General features: G+C 35.4%; 1 pseudogene; it reads right to left on the bottom strand.

Moving 5' to 3' along the window:
- Positions 1 to 16,369: 16,369 nt before the first annotated feature.
- Positions 16,370 to 16,953, bottom strand: LOC124514290 (glutathione S-transferase A4-like; annotated as a pseudogene).
- Between the last annotated feature and the right edge of the window lie 1,852 nt (positions 16,954 to 18,805).

The raw sequence follows: 18,805 nt of genomic DNA, 5'->3' as shown, positions 1-18,805 counted from the left end.
TTGAAGCCTCTGAGTAAATCTCACCATGCATTGATTAGATCATCATGTGTTGACTGTGCATCCTAATAACTATCATATAAAACACCCCAATTCCTCAAATTTCCATAGTTCTAATGCAAAAAAAATGGATTACATATTTCTCATTGAAGAGACAGATTAGCATTTCCATGGGATAGTTCAAACCAAACATGATGCCCCACAAGTTTCTAAAAATAGAAGATGGAGTAAACAGAGGGCCATGTGACCTGAGAATAGGCAATGACTGAAAAACTTTTGATCTGAAACTGGATATTAAATACAGCTCAATCTAACTAGACTTCAGTATTTCTCTGCTTAAGCTTTCACATGTACACCTGATAATGTGTACATGTGCACACTTGCATGTGCACACTGCACCCCCACACCCCATGGAGTTAGCACTAGATAACACTGTGCAAAAAATGAAAAATAAAAATGAAAATAAATGTATGGTCTATCTTACTAAGACCAGTCATTTAACCTGTATCAGGCCTCTTTAAAGGCAAAATTTTATGCTTCAAGGTATAGCTCCTGGAAATAGTCCCAAGATGCCTACCATTATCAGCTTTTAGCAGGATGTCACTGTCAACATGATTTAACCATTTGAGAAAAATGTTATTTATTACTTCCTTTTTTCTTCTTCTGAAATGCCAATTCTAGCAGCCAGAACTTATATTAAAATTTATGTATTATCATATCAGATGATGCTATTTACCAACCTAGTGTTTAGTTGATACTCATATTAGATGAAAGGAAGGGAAGAACTGTCTACCTCCTTTGCCTGAATAGGACTGACTTATTCCTATTTTGTAGAAATGGATACCTTTTAGAGTTTCTCCTGCTTTAATGTCTGGACAAATATTCACCAATACCCAGACCTGCAGGCCTCCTGGTAAATGTTTGCTTAACCATCATTGTGAACTTCCCCTCTGCTAAATCCTAGGCCTTATTGTTTTGTATTTCCTAAAAGATACATTCTTCTTCCTGTTCTTTTTTTTTCAATTTTTCTATTTCCACCTTCAATCAGAACCACAATTTCTAACAGCCTCTTTCTTCCTCTCTCACTGTTGAAAGTGGGAGAAAAAGGTGTCAAAAAGTGGGAGAACATGACTCATTAAAAGTAAACATTTAAGTGCCTGGCAAAGCAATTTTCTATTTTTTTCCCAAAAGTTATGTTTCATCTGAGTGTATTAGTCAGAGATACAGCAGTACTATGTAGTTTCTCCTTTGAAGATCAATAGCGTACAGCACATTAGATGACCTTCTACGTGACTCCATCCAAACATCAATAGAGATGGAACATGGGGCATTGTCTAGCTGTGACGGTTGGAAAATGGAATAGATTATAATTAATGCCATGGCAATCATTCTGTCTTCTGCTAAGAGCCTGCCAGCTTCCTAAGAGTTTTGCTAATTCTCTGAGTGTTCACATTCTCTCTTCATTTAAGTACAGAGGTGTTTGAAACTACAGATTGTTATCCAATAAGCGAGATGGAAAACTATCACCTGGCCACCTAAAAACATCAACATTTTGTAGAATGTACATATGAGATTTATATCTAAAAAGCGCTCATCTTTGGAAGCATAATTTGTGGAAATTCACGCATCTCAAGCTTTGAAACCCATTTGTGTACCTAGGAACTAATTAATGGAACTAAGATAACGAGTCCAAGAAAAATGATACTATTTTGATCTAATGCAGTACAGTAGTCTACTCTAATCCATTAGATAATTTTTTCACCCCATGAAACACATCCAGCCAATGACGTAGTAAAAATATGATGAGGAATAGTTATTTCTGAAATTATGTAACAATATATTCTTGTTTTGCTGGTAAATAAAAGATAACATAGCACAGCTGATGCTTGTTTAAACTTTGCATACAAATATTCATGATGCCAACTGGATTCAATTTATCCTGTCTTAATTTGAATTAACTTGACAGATCTTTTGACACATGCTGAACAGACTAATTGTTGCTTATTTGGGTGCACTGAATCAGTGAACATGGCAATCAGAATCCAAGCAGATGTTCATAGTTTTTGTGATTGCCCAGAGCCTAAGGGTGGAAGAAGAGGGAGAATCATTTTGCTGATTTACTTTTGTTAGTATCTGTCAAGGCATGGGCTGCATTACAAATACAATTGTTAAAATAAGCAGACTCTGCTAAAGACTTGTGAAGAATAGATGTGAATACTAATTATAATTTTACCTTCAGATGCATTGGAACTCACAAAGTTCCTGTAATCAGAATTTGGTAATGGTAAAATTCCAACAGCACATTTATCTTCTTCTAGTCTTTCTCCCCCAATATCTTTATTTTTAAATGTTATTAATTTCTTATGACTAGTCAAGAATACAGAAAACTATAGAGGAATAACTCAAACAAAATTGTATTTATTGCCCACTTTGCCAAATCTTGTATTGTGCACTCTACTACATTATTTTTTAAGACCTGGATGGAGCATTACAAGTTCCACTGAACCTTTCTGTGAGTAAATGAGACAAGCAAGTTGGGTCAACTTCATACAGTCTTTACCGTTTTGTTACATAGCTCTGTGCGTTATTATGCACAGTAAAATCTGAAGTAAAATTTGCTGCATAAATTTTAAAAAATAACAATGAAGGAACAAAGTAAAATTTAACAGAGTAAAAGCCTAGAGTTAAATAGTTCAGAGAGTGTAAAGTGACTTCTGAAAATTGCCAAGGATCCATTTTATCACATATTTCTTGTTCATTTGTATTTCCTATTCTATCATTTTTCCTACAGGTCTTGTCTATTTTTCAGTTGGGAATTCCATTGCTTTGTTCTGAATTGATTTGTAGGCTCTGGACCCTAATCCTTTGCTGGCTTCCGTGCTACAAATTCCCTCTTACAGCTATGACTTGTTCACTTAGTTAGCGGCAGTCCTTACTATTTTTAAATTTTAACATTATAAATTTTGTTTTCTTCGTGAGCTGTGCTTTTTAATTTTTTTCCAGATGAGAGGCCTTACATCTCATTTTGTATATATATTTTTCTAAATGTTTGATAGTTTGTTTTTACTTCTTATGGTCTTTCATACACTGAGAATTAATATTATATGTGATGTAAAGTGTCATTCTAATTTTTCTTTGCTGGGAAATAATAAGTGATTCCATCACCATTTGGTCACTATTTCCCTGAACATTGTTTTTTGCCTTCGTTTCTATATCCTCTTCTCCTAAATTTCCTATTAGAATATATGAGATTTTCTCATTCTTTTTCTCCATTTCTATTAACATTTTCTTTTATCTCATCATTTTACTATATAATATTATCTCACCTAATTTGTGGCTCATCAATTCTTTTTTCAGCTGTGTCCATCTGATTATCACTACAGAAATATCTGAATTATATAATTATATTAAATTGAAGAATTAATTCTCATGACTTGTGTATGTGTTTCTAGAAGTCCTATTTCAAATAGACTTCTAGAAGTTCTTTTTCAAATCATTTTCATTATATCTTATTTTTCTCTTTTTTCTTTTATTTTAGACTTTATTTTACTTTTTTATTCCCCAGGGAGGAGAAGGAGGTAAGACAAATTTATTTGGCATCACTATTAGGAAATCTCCATCTAATATTGATTTTTTTTTCCATCATCACCACCTATAATTGAGTTCTCATTATTATCTAAACTCACACTACATTCTTCTTGTTCCTCTGCCTTTATTCACATTTATAACTTAATGTCATTTTAATAATATCCAACATAAAATTTGCCTTAATCTCTCTGTAAATGTAGCCCTTTCTCTCCTCTACACTGATTTTACCCATGAATCTCTTCACCAAGTTGTCTTCAGCATTAAGTCCTCAACAGGGTAAGGGCCACTTGGTGGGTATTTGGGTGGCCAGCCAGGAAAAGAAATCAAGCCCCAAAGAATTGAGAGTAGGTCAGAAGGAGGATTAACCTCTTGATCCCAAAGTGCCTGATGAGAACTGAATGCAGCTCTAGAAGAGGCAGGTCTAGGAGCATCCTCAGAGTCTGGCACACAGGTGTTTAGTGGCCATTTGCTGCACTATGTAGCCTTGTGTTTTTTGCAAAGCCATCTACACCATACGCACCAATATTTCTTCGTTTATAAAATAAGGATAAAATCACCTATGTCAGTGATGATATGAAGGTTAAAGGAAATAACAACAAAGGGTACTGGCATATAAGAATTCAAAAGTTATAACTATTATCCTTTTAAAAATAGCCCTACCATCCTACTTCTGTGGCACTAATTCTGCTGTTTATTTTCATTTCTTTCTCTCACTCATCTTGGTTTCTTTCAGGACATTTTTCTAACTTTGGACTGACAAGTCATTTTCCAGCAGGTCTTGCTTGTGAGAATCATGTATGCTGAAATGAGAATGTGTCCCATAAGTCAACTATTGTATTTCTTTCTGCTAGGTCAGGTGAATTATTGGTGTAGATCAACCTGATAGTAATAAATTTGTAGTGGGGAAACTCCATGGTTTAAAAGTCTCATGAGAGTTTTTTTTGTTCCAACCAAAGCCCAAGCCAAGACAGGAAACTTTCCCTGTGGTATTCTTTTGCCAATAGAATCTAAATCCCCAATGCAGGCAGACCTAAGGCCCTATCTCCTGATTCCAAGTGAACATTAAGAGAATGTTACCATTTTATGTTTTAAAGTTTATTAATTTTGAGAGCGAGAACATGTGCAAGAATGGGGGAGGGACAGAGACAGAGGGAGAGAGAGACAGAATTCCAAGCATGCTCTGTGCTCTGCACCAAACCGGACTCCAGGCTCGACCCTAAGACCATGAGATCATAACCTGAGCAGAGATCAAGGGTCAGAAGCTGAACCAACTGAGCCACCCAGAAGCCCCGATACAGTGTTACCATTTTAAAAGAAACAGACACATTGGACTTGATGCTGACATAAGAGTACACAACATATTTTCTTTATCCATTCATCTGTTGGTGGGAACTTAGTTTGTTTCCCTATCTTGGCTATTGTGAATACTGCTGCAGTGAGCAATGAAAGTGAAGGTATATCTTTGAGATCCCCAATTCCATTTTCATCAGATATCTGTGCAGAGTGGGGTTGCTGGATCATATGATAGTTCCATTTTTAGTTTTTTGAGGAACCCCTGTATAAGGGTTTAAATTTCTCTTCATCTCACCAACACTTATTATCTTTATATTATCTTTTTTTATAACAATAATCCTAGCAAGTGTGAGGTGATACCTCATTGTGGTTTTGGTTTGCATTTCCCTGATAATCAGTGATTTTGAGCATCTTTTCATCTACCTATTGGCCATTGGTATGTTTTCTTTGGAGAAATATTTACTCAAGTCCTTTGCCTATTTTTAATCCAGTTATTGATTGATTGATTGCTATTGAATTGGGGAGATTCTTACATATTTAGAATATTAACCTCTTATCAGATATGTGGGTTGTCAACTGATCTTCACCAAAGATGACAATACTACACAATGGAGCACAGTCTATCTTATTTGTATTTTCTCTGCATCTATAAATAATGTTATTTACATCTCCTTATGGGATATATATATATGTATATATACATATACATATACATACATATACATACATATATATATATATATATATATAGTACCTATACACACATAAAAATACATACAATTATATTGCACTTATTTCTTTAAATTTTGCTGACTGTGGTCAATAGCATAGGTTTAAGATAAATCTACAGGGTAGCTCAGTTGGTTGAGCGTCTGACTTCAGCTCAGGTCATGATCTCACGGTTCTTGAGTTCAAGCTGCGCATCAGGCTCACTGCTGTCAGTGCAGGGCCCACTTCAGATCCTCTGTCCCCTCTCTCTTTCTGCCCTTTCCCCACTCATGCTCCCTCGCTCGCTCTCTCTCTCTCTGTCTCAAAAATGAATAAACATTTATTTTAAAAAAAGGTAAATCCTTTTTTTTTAAATCCTTCACACAATGCTGTGTGAAGATGTTGTTTATTTGTTTTTATTGATTTACATTATTGTACAGCATATTTGTTTACCCTATAGTTAATGGTCTTTTGGCTTATTTCCCACTTTAAACTAATATGAACAATGTTAGTATAACTTTTTGGTAAATTTATCCTGGTTTTAATGGAGAGGAGATTCCTTAAAATTTATATATAGGACTAGAACTGCAGGCTATATTCACTTCCTGAACTTTATTAGATATTCCAAGATCATTTTCAAAACAGCTGCACCATTTTTCACTGTCACCAATAGAGTATGAGTATTCCACATCCTTGCCAATAAATTAATTAGGTATCTTTATTCATGTTTATTGAAAATTTATATTTAATCTCTTTTTGGAGAACATATTTAAGCCACTGGCTTATTATTCAATTTATTTTTCAACTTTTTAAATCATGTTTGAGAATTGTTTTATATATTATGGATATGAGTTCATTTTTGTGTCCAGAAAGAAGAAATGAGTTTTAATCAGTAGAGAGCAGACAGGTTTCACCAATCTTTTGATTTAAAATAATTTTTTTCAAAAAAATAAATGAATAAAAATAAAGTGAAATATTCTGTTCCCCACTTTGCACACACAAATACACAAATGGTTTATTTTCTTGTTTCTTTGCTCATTTTTGGTTGGAAAATAACATTGCTAAACAGACCTCAGGGGCACGTGGGTGGCTTAGTTAGTTAAGCATCTGACTCTTGATTTCAGCTCAGGTCATGATCTCCTGATTGTAGATCAAGCCCCACCTGCTTGATTCTCTCTCGCCCTCTCCCTCTGCCCTTCCCTCACTGGCACTCTTGAAATAAATAAACAAACAAACAAACAAACAAACAGATCTCAACCATACTGCTGAGTCCCACTGTTTAACTGAAAAGACTTAACGCCCTTGGCTTTCATTGTCTTTAAAATTCTATTTTCCACTACTGGGAGTGCAAAAGCAATTTGTGATGTCAAAAGTGCAAGGCCCCAAATTTCAGAACTCTAGCTGCTTCATTTTCTTGCAAATCGGTCAGTTCTTGCCTGAGTTACTTGCTCTCTCCCTCTCTCTCTTTTTTAATGTTTATTTATTTTTGAGAGAGACAGACCATGAGCAGGTGAGGGGCAGATACAGGGAGACACAGAATCCAAAGCAGGCTCAAGGCTCTGAGTTGTCAGCACAGAGCCTGACGTAGGGCTCTAACCCATGAGCAGTGAGATCATGACCTGTGCTGAAGTCGGACGTTTTTAACGGACTGAGCCACCCAGGCACCCTGAGTTACTTGCTCTCTTAATACCTTGGTATAAATAGTAAAGAACAAACAGTTTATATTTTTATTCTGGGTCTTTCTGTTTCTCTTGGAGTATGGGCTCAGGAGGGACTTGGTCAGCTTTCTAAGTCATCTCAGGCAGCATTTTATTAAGTACATTGACATCATACAACACAGATCTCAAGCTTTCCAATCTGTTGTCCTGTACAGCCATGTACCACCCATCCTCTACTCCAGAGGCATATATTATTAGAGATTCCCCAGCCCTGCATTTTTGTTAACAGTTTTGGTATTATTTAGGACAGGGATAGCTACTGAATGGACCTCAAACAGATTAGTCAAACATGAACATATTATTAGTTGCAGGCATGTTGGTAGGAGACCTTTCTCCACTTGGTGATTCAGAGATTCAATCTCCTCTTTATGGCAAAATAGTCTGGTAGGACCTTATGATTTTCTGCATCTGATCTGGAAAAGAACAAAGAGAATGTGGTGAAGGGACAACACTTCTCAAATTTTAGGTCCATAATTGACATGCATTAAGTTTGCTCATATTCTACTGGTGAGACTTTAGTCACCGAGAAATGTACAAATGCAGATGAGATAGAAATATAACCTGTGTTCCAGAAAGAAGAGGAAATAGAGTTTGTGTCAATGGATAGTAGTTTCTGCCGCAAGTATCTCAAAATAATTTATTGTTTATTGTTTGTTTATTGGTTCTTCACTACTGGATTGCAGTTCCTCTTCATAAATGCACAGGTCTGTTTAGGGTTCTTTTTAAATGTACCATTTGTATATTTGTCTATATCCTGAGCCAAAACCATAGTATCCTATTTATTAGACTACTTCTTATAAGTCTGGATATCCACTAGGACAAATTTTCCTATCTTTTTCTACTGAATCAAATCCTGGCTATTCTTAAATATATTGCTATATAAAGTTAGATGAATATTGCTAATTTTCAACATGCAAAATAAGTTGGAATTTTAGGTGGACTGTCATCGAACTTATAGATTAGTTCATTGAGAATTGAAATTTTTTTTTAAGTAATTGTAAATGTTTCATTTATTTTTGAGAGAGCGCAAGCGGGGTTGGGGCAGAGAGAGAGGGACAGAGGGTCTAAAGGAGGCTCTGTGCTGGCAACAGCGAGCCCGATGTGGGGCTTGAACTCACGAACCGTGAGATCTTGACCTGTGCAGGAGTAGGACCCTCAACCAACTGAGCCACCCAGGTGCCCCAAGAATTGAGATTTTTAACCATCAAGTAGTTCTTTAAAATATTGACTCATCGGGGTCCCTGGGTGGCTCAGTCAGTTAAACGGCCAACTTTGGCTCAGTTCATGATCTCGTGGTCTGTGGGTTCAAGCCTCAAGTCGGGCTCTGTGCTGGCAGTTCAGAGCCTGGAGCGTGCTTTAGATTCTGTGTCTCCCTCTCTCTCTGCCCCTCCCCTGCTTGCTCTCTCTCTCAAATAATAAACATTAAAAATTTAAAAATAAATAAATAAATAAATAAATAAATAATAAAATATTGGCTCATCAATCAAAATGTTATAGTTCTTAGTGTGTTTTGGCTTAATGTATCCTAATAGAGTTTTATATTTTCCATAAATATCTTGCACTTCCGTTGCACTTATATTACTTTTAAACAGAACAATTTTTATTTGATTTTCTAATTGTGGCCACTATATAAAATACATTTTTGTGTATTATTTTATATGCAGTAACCTATTATAGTAAATTAACTCTGGATTCATTTGATTGCCTAAGTATAAAACCGTATCACTTGTGATAATGAAATTTTTGTTTGTGTTGTTTGTCCATTTATTTATTTAGTCACTTCTATCTTTAATTTGTCCTTGCTGCTCTGTTGGGGAATTCTAGAACAAGAATAAATTGCATTGTATATGTGCTTTGACAGGTTAAGCAACATCCAGTCCATTCTTAGTTTGCAATATATAGTTATTAATAGATCTTGAATGTACATGAAATGAATTTTTCTTTTTCATATTGAGGAAATCATATCAGTTTCACCTCTAAAAAAAGGGCATTGATGTAGTAGTGGATTTTGAATATTAGTACCATCTTGAATTCATGAGATATTATATAATTTATTAGATACATATTATTTAATATATATTTGGATTTCTAATATTTTCTTCAAATTTTGCATTTATATTCATAAGTAAAATTGACTTATAATTTTCTTTCTTATTTTTTGGGTGTTTTGTGTGGTTTCAAAATTATGCTAAAAATTTTTAGAATTATTACTTCTACATAAATTCAGAACTTTTGGCCAAATATCTTGAGTCAATTTGTTTTATTTAATTGTTATTAGAATATTCTCATTTTCTATTCTTTATTGAGTTATATAAATGTATGAATTGAATTTTATTTTGGAATATTTATTTTAAAATTTAAAATTGACAAAATATTCTGTAATATTCTATTATTGAATACTTGAAGCATTTGTATTTTTTGTCTTTCCACCTGCCCCCTCTTCTCTTCCCTGATATTGATTATCTGGAGCGTTTTCATTAGTTGATAAAAGCAATAATGTAGCAATTGGTCAATTTTATTCATCCTTTGAAAGAACCAACTATTGCTTTCACTGAGTGCGACAAAATCAAAAAGAGAAATATTGGTCTCTGCCCCAGATTCTTGAGCCCCTAAGACCTTTGTAATTTCCTGAGAAGCAGGGTCTGACACAGTTCTTAAATCCCTTGGAATTTCTTGGGTGATAAGAATGTCTTTTGTTCTAATGCTCTTGGTGGGCTCCTGGATGAGGGCTGATCACCAGAAAGACCAAGTCATGATGGAAAGCTTGAAAGTCTGAGCCTTGCGTCCCATTCTCTGGAGAGGGGAGAGAAGCTGGAAATCAAGTTAATTATCCATCATTCCTATGCAATGAAGCTTCCATAAAAATCCCAAAATATGAGGTTCTGACAGCTTCTGGGTTGGTCAATGCATCCACATTCTGGTAGGATAGAGCACCCCAACTCCATAGGGTCAGAAGCTTCCAAGCTAGAGACCCATCTGAACCTCACCTGTGAGAACTTCTGTTATCTCTCCATCTGGCTGTTCATCTGTATCCTTTATTATATCCTTTACAATAAACTGGTAAGTGTAAGTGTTTCCCTGAGTTCTGTGAGCTACTCTAGCATATTACTGAATCCAAGGAAGGGGTTATGAGAACTCCAGTTTATAGCTAGTTGGTCAGAAATACAGTTGACAACGGGGTACTTGCAACTGGTTTCTGAAATGGGGGCAATCATATGGGACTGAGCCATTAACTGGTATAAACTGATGCTAATTCCAGGTAGGATCAGAACTAAACTGTAGAACACCTATCTGGTGTCAGAGAATTCACTGGTGTGGGAAAAACCCACACATCTGGTCATAGAACTAAGTGTTTTGTGTGAGTGTGAATAGAAGAAAATTGTTTTCTCCTTATGCTGAAACTCTGTTTTTTAATTAGTTGAATTGTTTATTTACTTATTTGTTTTAACTTTTTTGCTGTTTTTTTCTAATCGCTCAGATCATTAATATTCAGTTATTTTTTATAACTTTTCTAATTTTCTGTTTTTTACTACTTAAGATATGTTTGTCTCTAAACATAGCACTAGCTGTATCTCACAACTTTTGCTATGTAATATTTTAATTATTACTCAATTCAAAATATTTTTTCTTCCTTATAATTTCTCCTTTGACCCATGGGTATTTTAGAAGTGTGCTCTGTTTCCAAATACATGGTCATTTTCTAGATAGTCTTTAACTCCCAGGTAAACTTCATTTTAGTAAGAGAATGTACTCTGTGTGTATGTATCTCATGTGCACTTAAAAATTCCATGTATTCTGGGGTGCCTGGGTGGCTCAGTTGATTAAGTGTCTGACTTTGGCTCAGGTCATGATCGCATGGTTTGTGAGTTCAAGCCCCACGTCAGGCTCTGTGCTGACGGCTGGGTACCTGGAGCCTGCTTCAGATACTGTTTCCCTCTGTCTCTCTGCCTCTTCCCCACTTATATTCTGTCTCTCTCCCTCTCTCTCTCAAAAATAAATAAACATAGAAATTTTTTTAAATAAATAAATTTAAGAAAAAATACTGTGTATTCTGGGGTTGTTGGCATGGTGCTTTATTAACGTACATTAGGTCAAATCTTCAAACATGCTCAAGTCTCTTTACTCTTATTTTTTGAGAGAGCTCTTCACCTTATAACTATGGATGTGTCCATTTTTTTTCTAATTCTCTCAAATTTTTTGCTTTCTACATTTGGTGTTATGCAAAAACAAATTTTTTTTTTAATTTTTTTTTCAACGTTTTTTATTTATTTTTGGGACAGAGAGAGACAGAGCATGAACGGGGGAGGGGCAGAGAGAGAGGGAGGCACAGAATCGGAAACAGGCTCCAGGCTCCAAGCCATCAGCCCAGAGCCTGACGCGGGGCTCGAACTCACGGACCGCGAGATCGTGACCTGGCTGAAGTCGGACACTTAACCGACTGCGCCACCCAGGCACCTCGCAAAAACAAATTTGAAAGTGTTATTGCTCTGGCAAATTTAAATTTCTATCATTTTGAGGTAACTCACTTTGTCTCTAGAGTGCTTTTGGCTTAAATCTATTTTGTTTAGTATTAATAAAGTGATTTCAACTTTCTTTGGTTAGTACTTGAGTGCTTCATATTTTTTCAATTTTCTACTTTCAACCTTATTTAAGAGGGTCTTTCATTGTAGTATACATCTTCAGTTTTTTCATTTAGTTTGACTTTTTTTAAACTTTTAAATGGAACATTGTATCAGTTCACACTTAGCATAATGACAAATGTACTCATATTCTGTGTTTTTCTTTCACCTCTCTTCTGTATTTCTTTTTCTCCCTTGGGCTATTTTTTCTCCATTTTCCCTCTCTACTAACATGGAATTTACATATATATTTTTAGGGTTACCATAGAAATTAACAATGACATTCACCTTATTATGAATAAAGTCATCCTATGATTTTATATCCTTTAATGTTTTTGCCAGATTTTTATACCAAGTTTATGCCAGTCTCATCAAACATGTTGGCATGTGTTTTTCTTCCCCATTATTTTCTTAAAGCCTTTGTGTAAGAGGTTCTCAAATGTCTGCTAGTGTTCAGCATTAAAATATATATCTGGTTCTTAACATTTTGTTTTTATTTTTAAAATAAATTTTCTTTCAATTTCTTTAAGGCAATTAGATATGAGGACGTAACTCAAGTTTCTATGTATCTTAACTCTGTGTTTGTAAGTTGTGATTTGCAAGGAATTGATTTCATAAATTGGTAAAATCATTAGTATAAAGTAGTTCTTGTATTCTCTTGCTTTCTTTTTTAATTTCTGTAAGGTAGATCATGATATTCCATTTAGTTTTTCTAATGTAATTTCTTTCTCTGCTAATTTTGAGATTTGTATTAATATTTTCAAAGAAATAATTTTGTGACTTGCTTATTTCCTCCGTGTTTTGTCTGTTTTCTAATTGATCTATACTATTATATTCATTTTTTTGATATTTTTAAAAGATTATTTATTTTTGAGAGAGACAGACAGCACAAGCAGGGGAAGGGCAGAAAAAGAGAGGGAGAGAGAGAATCCCAAGCGGGCTCTATGCTGCCAGTGCAGAGCCTGAGGTGGGGCTTAAGTTCATGAAACTGTGAGATAATGACCTGAGCCGAAACAGAGAGTTGGATGCTTAACCAACTGAGCTACCCAGGCACCCCTCTATTATCTTTATTTTGTCCTTCCTTGCATTTACTTTGGGCTAAATTACTTCCTTTCTCACTACTTTTAAGGTAGAGACTTAGATCACTAATTTTTATGCTTTTCTTTTCTATTATAGGTATTTAAAACTACAGATTTCTCTCCAAATTATGCATTCCCAGAATAAATTCTACTTGCTATTGATGTGTATCATCCATCTTATACATCACTGGATAAATATCTGCTAATCTTTTTCAGGATTAAAATGTCTATTTTCATTTCCTTTTACAAAAGGAATACATATAGGTAAATTTAAATATATACTTGTTAAATAAGAGTGAGTTAAAAGGAAATGACAGGTGACAGGCCAGTAGTGTTGAAATTTTGGAGCATAGTGGAGAGTAATTGAAGTCTTCATCTTGTGCAAGAAAAGCTGACGATAAGAAGTAGGAATACATTTCATTTTGTATTTCTCTAGGAGTCACCCCTAGGTCTTAGATTTCTTTACTAAAGGGTATTTCCAGTGCTGCCACAGCGGGAACCTAGGATGTACTAGCACTCTAAAAGTTCTATATGTTATCATTCATATATTTTAAAAACAGGCAAAGGAGGGGCAAAAGGAAGAAGTCCTCCCCTAAAATACTCCTTATGTGGTGTTACTCTTCCCCTACATTAAAGGGAACATTAAAAGTTGCATAATAACACTAATTGTCCGTTTGTACTCTTACATCTTTAGCTTTTGATTTCAAAGAAATCTAACACCCCTCTGTGATTCCTTTTGTAGCTAATTTTAACAGAATAATTAATATGTAACTATATCAGAGCTCAGCGGCATCTACAGGTTACACTTTGTGTACACTGTAATTACAAATTATACTAAACATGAAAAACATATACTTAATTATACAAATGTCATTTAATCACTTTTTTTCTAAAACTAGACAAAATCTGTTTGTAAAAAAAAATCAGAAATAAAACTACCAATAGATAGACTTGCAACAAGAGGAATTTCCAATTGTGATTGCTTAATAGTTTTTAAAAAGTAGTATAATGTAGTCTTTCATAGTAATTGTTTTCTGTATGCTCTCACATTCTGAATGTCAACAGAAGTCTTTAACTATATTTACACTAATACCATTGCATTACTAATATTGGTTACCTAGTTATCATGTTGGTAAACTATGCTGCACTTTTTTAAGATAGGGAGCACATTTTTCTCATAATTGGATACCTCCAACCCCCCAGTACCTTGCTAAGTGCTGACAGAAATTAAGTACTGAATAAGAGTATCCTATGAATGGGGAATTAACAAAACAAGAGAAGGTAGTTAATCATGTCTTGAAAGCCTAGAAACTCTTCCAGGCAGAGAAATAGACCAAGGCCATTTGAGATAGAGAAAATTGTTTGCAAAGGCAAGTGGATTATATTCATTTATTCAACAGATATTTATTGAGCCTATTATGCATGCCAGAGTGTTGGGATATAATCTAAGGCAAAAACATATATGGTCCCAGCTTCCACAGAGCTTACAGTTTATGAAAAAAATGGGTTCAGCTAATAAATCACTCAAAAATGTGTTTTTATAAGCTGAAATAAGTGTATAAAGCAATATAAGTGTATATAATAAACAGAATTAATGCCTTCTCCTGAGTTAGTTGAGCATGTTTTATAATCCTATTTTGTCTCTACTATGGAATTATTTATAACATAGGAAAAAAATTAGTAGTTGTTCCTAGGGTTTAAACCCTTGCACAGAGTCTTACACTATATGTTATTTTACATTAATGCTGTCTACTCAGGTATATTATATCACTTAATGTGTAGAGCAAGATGCTTACAGCTAAATATATCAACTGTTCCTTCCAATCCCATGTGCTATTTAGGTCATACATTTTACTTTTAACGTATGCTTTAAGCATACAATATATCACTGTTTTTTGCTTTAGACAAAGCTATCTATTACAGCTATTTAAAGTAAGGGAAAAAAACGGAATTCTATACTTTTATTCATTTATTCCACGTCAAGCTTCATCCTTCTTTTTAGTTTATATACCTTTCTGTCTGGTTTCATATTCTTTCTACCTGAAGAATTTTCCTTAATATCTCTTGTGGTGCAAGTCTACTAGAAATAAATTGTGAGTGTGTGAGTAAATGAAAACAGATATTTTTTCCTTCACTTTGACAGATATTTTGGGAAGTATAGGATTTTATGTGGGCAGTATTTATTTATTTTTTAGCACTTTAAATATGGCAATTCATTGTATCTAGCTTGCATGGCTTGAAATGAGAAGTGTGCTGTAACTCTTTGGTCTTTTTGTTTAATGTGTCTTTTTTCTCTGGTTGCCTTCAAGTTTTCTTCATTTTCATTTATTTTCAGGAGTTTGAATATAACAGGCCTTGATATGTGTGGCGTGTGTGTGTGTGTGTGTGTGACTAATTTTGGAAAATTTGCTGCCATTATTCAAATATTTCTCCTCTTCATTTTCTTTTCACCTCCTAGGATTCCAAGAATAATACATTTATTAAACCAGTTAATATTGTCCAATAGCCCTTGGATCCTCTGTTCTAGTTTTATACCTTTTTTTTAACCTATCTTCAAAGCCATTGATTTTTTTGGTCTTTTCCTCTTTTTTGTGGGCGCAGGGTATGTTGACCATAGGAATCATTTTTAATCTTTAATCATGTTTTTTTATTTGCGTCTAGCATTTTCATTTGTTTCTTTCTTATAGATTCCATTTCTCTGCTAAAATTACCCATCAGATCCTGCACACTGTCCACTTCTTTTATTAGTCACTTTATCATATTACAGTTGAAACTTCAATAAGGGGGACTTACAGGTACCAACCCCCTGTGTGGCCAAAAGTCCACATATAACTTTTGACTCCTCCCAGTAGCCAACAGTGGAAGGTGGGGTTATTTGTAAATTCTTTATTTTGGCTACTATTGACTACAATCGCTGCTACCATGGATGTTTTACAGCTGAGAGGAGTTATTCACTAGATATTCGTTGTTATTAAACACTAAAAATTAGGAAGAGACTGGAGGGCATTTAGGATGGGATAAGGAGAGGACACAGAAACTCAAGGGAGGACATGAGGTTTTACTCAGCCTTGTCATCAGGAAATGAGGAACTACATCAGATCTAAGTTAAATGCCAGCCTCTCCAAAAAAGTTCTCAGAAAAACCTCAAAACAATTATTCACTGGACAAAAACATGTCAATGTTTCTAGCAAAGATCTTGACATGAAACACCCAACTTAGGGACAATTATACATAGCACCATGACAGAGCTGGGATCATGACAGCCTGGCGTCAGTTCAAATGCTACGGTGGACACAGAAATCTCTAGGGACTAGCTCTCACTCACAGATGAATGTGATGTTTCACAGCATAAAGATGTAGATGTTTCTTAATAGAAGTCATCCAGAGGAGCTTTCTTCATGCTGCCAGATTCAAGGAATTTCTTAACTGTAGCAATATTACTTAGTTCCACTGCAGAACTCTGGGAGGTTCAGACAGGATATTGGGGAGTTCCTCTTCCAGAGCCAGAATGGTTTACAGTAGAATCACACCCACAAGGCTTAGCTAATTACCAACAAGAAACCTTTTGGTCATTATCCTTTAAAACCTTTTCAAACATGGGTAAGTATCTAATTATAGACTTCTGGGCCATGTTATCATGTCTTCTTGTTGATCATCTGGTTTTAGGAAAGGATGCACAGCAATCAGTTCCATGAGATCTAGCATCCCCTCCATAGTCATGTCAATCAGGTTCTCTCCTTGAGGTCCTTGCCAAAGAGATGGTGGTCTCCACAATGTAGTTGGAGAATGCTTCTGGTCTGCACCAACTTCATTCCATCAATTTCAACCATCGGCACTTGTTGGGACAGTAGGTGGTTACCATCCTGGAGTTTCTGCCACTGTTCTCGTTTCTAAGAATTCTTCATCAAACTCGACTCCAGAGGCTGCTAAAACCCATCTTGCTGATTCCATCAGCAAATGCTTGGGCTTGGGAAAGCTTGGGCTTCGCTGCCATGAGAGACTATTTGGAACACCCAGAGACACCCAAAGCTCTCCACAGGTGATCTGCAGGCCAATAGCCTATTGTTGACTGGGAGTCTTACCAGTAACATTAACCACTGATTAACACATATTTTGTATGTTATAAGCATTTTATACTGTACTTTTACAATACAGTAAGCTGGACAAAAGAAAATGTTTTAAGAAAATCATGAGGAGAAAATATATTTATAGTACTGTGCTGTGAATTTTTTTTAATCTATGTTCTGTGGATCCATATAGGTCAAACCAATGTCGTTCAAGGGCCGACTGTATAGCATTGATTTTAACATTCTGCTCATAGTTTTTGATATATATGTCAGATATGAGCCTAGTTCTATTGAGTATTTTTTGTCTTTTGGAAATACATTGTTCATTATTTGCCTTTTCATAAACCTCATAATCTTTTGTAGAAAGAAACTGGACATTCTAAGACAGTAGATACTGAAGTAAACAACTTTTTTTGGGGGGGGTCTAGAAATTAGCATGCCTTTCCTTCTGCTAGACGTTTATTGTGTAGATTTGAAGCCATCTAAACAGCAGTGGCCTTGGCTTGGTTGTTTGTTGCTATTGCTATCTTCAGTGCACCTTGGTCACCTAATTCCTCTGGAGATAATTTGTGTTCAGGTTGGGGATGGTTTTCTACATGGTTTTATCATTTCTGATTCATCCTCAGCTTTAGGTCTTCTCCTTTCAGTGTTCCTGAGAGTTCCTCTCCAATCTTGCTCTATCCTGGTCCTCTTGCAGGAGAACTGTTCACCTGTTACTCATTAAGTTTTAGTCTAGTAGTAAAGTATATTCATCTCTATTCCAGTTGTAGTTCTGGATAAACAAGTATTCTGATCTGTCCCCCATTACTTTTTCACTAGTTTTCACTAATGCCCTAAAAACTGCAGTGTGTATTGTTCTTTTACCACAGTAAGGTCTGTAAGGGCAGATGGGGAAGAAGTATTTAAATGAGGCTTGCACTTCTCCTGTTGACATTACCGTTCTCCTCCCCCAACCCTGCACCATGAGAGACCCTTCCCCAGAACTTTCACCAATCTTTTTGTGAATATCTTATGAGATGCATGTGGAGAAATCTACAAGTGTGAACTCCCCCCTGTACACACAGCACCTGAGGTCTCCAAACTTCACACTGATGTGCAGTCAGCAGCTAATTTGTTAGCATGTCAAGCTGCCTTATTTGTATCATGCTTGGCTACATCATCCCAGGTGGAGAAGTGCTCAGGTCCTACCTATTCCCTCAGGCTTTAGTCTCTCCTTAGATTGGACATTAGTTGGTTGTGCTGAGACCTCAGTTCTTTGGTTCAAGAAAAGTGATGAATTTGCATTTTGCCTGGATTTTTGGTTTTGTCAGGGTGATAACAGAACTCTTTCCACAGCTCTTCAATCCAAGAAGAAACTGGAAAACCAAAGCCATGATTTTTATATTGATATTTGAAAGATGAATAAGAGTTTACTAAGTGGAAAAGGGTATGCCAGAAGAAATTCCCAGGTAAAGGAAGCATCATGGTACTGTTATGAGGGAGCATGATATTTGAAGCAAATGAAAAAAAAGCAATGAAGGCAAGGTGGTTGAGCATAGATAATGAAAATGAAGATGGGATTTGGGGAGACTGGAGAAGTGGGGCAGGTCATGTTGGTTAGTCCTCATCCTATGAACAACTGGAATTTTGTAATGTATTGTGAACAATTTTCAGAATTTTGTAACTATATCCTGGATACACCATGGAAAGCTAATTAAAAATCATGTGGGTAGACCAATGGGGAGATATACAGTGTC

The sequence above is a fragment of the Lynx rufus genome, unplaced genomic scaffold (assembly GCF_022079265.1).
Source record: "Lynx rufus isolate CCGP_SWC_20201006 ecotype Redwood Valley unplaced genomic scaffold, mLynRuf1.p SCAF_2, whole genome shotgun sequence".
Taxonomy (NCBI): Eukaryota; Metazoa; Chordata; class Mammalia; order Carnivora; family Felidae; genus Lynx; species Lynx rufus.
The sequence above is the reverse complement of the archived record's forward strand: the minus strand, read 5'-3'. Positions and strand labels throughout refer to the sequence as shown.